The sequence below is a fragment of the Papio anubis genome, chromosome X, assembly GCF_008728515.1.
Source record: "Papio anubis isolate 15944 chromosome X, Panubis1.0, whole genome shotgun sequence".
NCBI classification, from domain to species: domain Eukaryota; kingdom Metazoa; phylum Chordata; class Mammalia; order Primates; family Cercopithecidae; genus Papio; species Papio anubis.
In genome coordinates this window covers 89285185-89289213 of record NC_044996.1, presented here as the reverse complement: position 1 = coordinate 89289213, position 4029 = coordinate 89285185, and positions in this window count along the sequence as shown.

Sequence of the window (4029 nt, the reverse complement as noted above, 5' to 3'; positions counted from 1 at the left end):
GCCAACATGATGAAACCACGTCTCTACTAAAATTTAAAAAAAAAAAAAAATTAGGTGGGCATGGTGGCAAGCGTCTGTAGTCCCAGCTACTCGGGAGGCTGAGGCAGGAGAAACACTTGAACCCAGGAGGTGGAAGTTGCAGTGATCTGTGCCATTGCACTCCAGCCTGGGCAAGAAGCGCAAAACTCCATACAAAAAAAAAAAAAAATCCTATACAGAACACTGGCCTTCTCAAAGGATCCACAAACATAGCCAACTAACTATACTGAACTTACACCACAGTTACAGAAATACCAATCCTCAAATATTAGAATAAATCAGTGCAAGAACTCTGGAAATCCAAAAAGCCAAGTGTCCCTATTGACCTCAAAATAAGTCCAGTAGCTCCCCAGAAATGGTTTTTAACCAGTCTGAAATGACTGAGATGGCACAGTCTTCAGGATGTGGGCGTCAATGAAACTTACTGAGATTCAGGAGAAAGTTGAAATCCAATCCAAGGAATCCAAAGAATCCAGTAAAATGACCCAAGAGATGGGAGACAAAATGGACATTTTAGGAAACAACAAAACAGAGCTTCTAGAACTTAAAGACTCACTACGAGAATTTCATAATACAATTGGAAGTATTAACAGCAGAATAGACCAAGCTGAGGAAAGAATCCCAGAGCTTGAATACTGTTTTCACAGATCACCTTAGTCAGACAAAAATAAAGAAAAAAGAAATTATAAAATTAAAGAAAACTCCAAGAAATATGGAATAATATAAGAAAACCAAGCCTATGACTCATCAGCATTCTCAAGAGAGAAGGAGAGAGAATAATCAATTGGAAAATATATCTGAGGTGAAGAAGTTGACACCAGTCTTGGTGAAGAGGTTGACATGCAAATCAAAGTGGTACAGATAATGGTGGCCACATACTATGTAAGATGACCATTCCCAAGGAACATAGTAATCAGATTCATCAAGGTCAATGCAAAAATAAATAAATAAATAAATAAATAAATAAATAAATAAATAAATCTTAAAGGCAGCTAGAGAGAAGGGTTAAGTCACATGCAGAGAGAACTCCATCAGGCAAGCAGTAGATCTGTCAGCAGAAACCAGAAGATATTAGGGGTCTATTTTCAGCATCACTAAAGACAAGAAATTCCAGCCAAAAATTTCATATCCTCACAAATAAACTTCATAAATGAAGGAGAAATAAAATTCTTCTCAGACACGAAAATGCTGAGAGAATATTTTTCAACTAGACCAACCTTACATGAGGCCCTTAAGGAAGTGCTAAACATGGATTCAAAAGAATGACACCGGCTGTCACAGAAACACTCAAGCTGATAGCTTGCATGCACTATAAAACAACTATTCAATCAAGTCTATATAACAAACAGCATGACTTGAATAAAATCACACGTATTTGAATGTAAATGAGCTACATGCCCCAGTTAAAATTGAGTGTCAGGCTGGATGAAAAAACAAGACCCAACCATCTGTTTTCTCTAAGAGGCCCATCTCACATGTAATGGTACCCACATGCTCAAAGTGAAAGGATGTAGGAAGATCTATCATGCAAACAGGAAACAAGAGCAGGAGTTGCTATTCTTTTTATCAGATAAAACAGATCTTAAACCAACAACAATCAAGAAATTCAAAGAAGGGCATTATATAATGATAAAGGTTTTAATTCAACGAGAAGACTGAACCATCTTAAATATGTATGCACCCAACATTGGAGTGCTCAGATTCACAGAAAAATCTTCATGACCTAAGAAAAATCTTAGACAGCTACAAAATAATAGTAGCAGATTTCAAAACCCCACTGACAGTGTTAGACAGATCATCAAGGCAGAAAACTAACAAAAGAAACTCAGGACTTTACCTCAACACTTGACCAATTGTACTTAATAGACATCTACAAAGTACTCCACCCAAAAACCATGGAATATACATTCAACTCATCTGTACATGGAGCATACTCTACATGGTCAGTCAGACTTCAAGTCTCAATAAATTAAAATATTAAATCTTACCATGCACACTCTTGGACCAGAGTGAAATAAAAATAGAAATCAATATCAAGATCTCCCAAAACTACACAAATACATGGATATTAAACAATTTTCTCATGAAAAACTCCTAGGTGGACATTGAAATTAAGGCATAAATCAAAGACAGTGATTAATAACTCTTAGGTGAACATCAAAATTAAGGCAGAAATAAAAGAAAACAAAAAAAAATCTCTAAAATTAATGAAAATAGTGACACATCTTACTAAAGTCATTAAGGTGCCACTCAAGCATTGTTACCAGGAAAGTTTATAGAACTAAATCCTTCTTCAAGAAGTTGGAAAGATCTCAAATTAACAATATAACATCACACCAAGGGGAACTATAATAATAAGAAAAAATCAATTCCAAAGCCAGCAGAAGAAAAGAAATAACTAAAATTAAAGAAGTTAGTAAAATATAGACGTAAAATTCTATACAAAAGATAAATGAAATTAAGAGTTTGTTTTTCAAAAATAAGTTAGACTGAGGGGGTGTGAGCAAGATGGCCAAATAAGAACAGCTCCAGCCTCCAGCTCGCAGTGCGAGTGACACAGAAGACAGGTGATTTCTGCATTTTCAACTAGGGTACTAGGTTCATCTCACTGGGGAGTGCCGGACAATTGGTGCTGGTCAGCTAGTGCAGCCTGACCAGCGAGCGCTGAAGCAGGGCAAGGCATCGCCTCACCTGGGAAGCTCAAGGGAGAAGGGAATCCATTTAGAAACTGAGACACACAACACCTGGGAAATCAGGTAACTCTGACCCTACTGCGCTTTACCAAGGGTCTTAGTAAACGGCACATCAAGAGATTGTATCCCACACCTGGCCGGGAGGGTCCCATGCCCATGGAGCCTCCCTCATTGCTAGCACAGCAGTCTGAGATCTAACCGCAAGTCAGCAGCAAGGCTGGGGGAGGGGTGCCTGCCATTGCTGAGACTTAAGTAGGTAAACAAAGCCTCTGGGAAGTTCGAACTGGGTGGAGCCCACAGCAGCTCAAGGAGGCCTGCCTGTCTCTGTAGACTCCACCTATGGGAGCAGTCTGCCTGCTCAAGTGGGTCCCTGACCCCCAGTAGCCTAACTGGGGGACATCCCCCACAAGGTGCAGACTGACACCTCACATCTCAACGGCAGGGTACGCCACTGAGATGAAGCTTCCAGAGCAAGAATCAGACAGCAGCACTCGCTGTTCAGCAATATTCTATCTTCTGCAGCCCTGCTGCTGATACCCAGGCAATCAGGGTCTGGAGAGGACCTCAAGCAATCTCCAACACACCTACAGCTAAGGGTCCTGACTGTTAGAAGGAAAACTAACAAACAGAAAGGACACCCACATCAAAACCCCATCAGTACATCACCAGCATCAAAGACAAAAAGCAGATAAAACCACAAAGATGGGGAAAAAGCAGGTCAGAAAAGCTGGGAGTTCAAAAAATTCAAAAAATCAGAGCGCATTTCCCCCTCCAAAGGAATGCAGCTCATCGCCAGCAATGGATCAAAACTGGACGGAGAATGACTTTGATGAGTTGAGAGAAGAAGGCTTCAGTTGATCAAACTTCTCAGAGCTAAAGGAGGAACTACGTACCGAAGGCAAAGAAACTAAAAATCTTGAAAAAAGAACGGAAGAATAGATAACTAGAATAATCAATGCAGAGAAGGCCACAAATGAACAGACAGAGATAAAAACCATGACATGAGAAATACATGACAAATGCATAAGCTTCAGTAACTGACTCGATCAACTGGAAGAAAGAGTATCAATGATTGAAGATCAAATGAATGAAATGAAGCGAGAAGAGAAGTCTAGAGGAAAAAAAGGAATAAGAATTGAACAAAGCCTCCAAGAAATATGGGATTATGTGAAAAGACCAAATCTACATCTGATTGGTTTCCCTGAAAGTGAGGGGAAAATGGAACCAAGTTGGAAAACACTCTTCAGGACATCATCCAGGGGAACTTCCCCAACCTAGTAGGGCAGGCCAACATTCA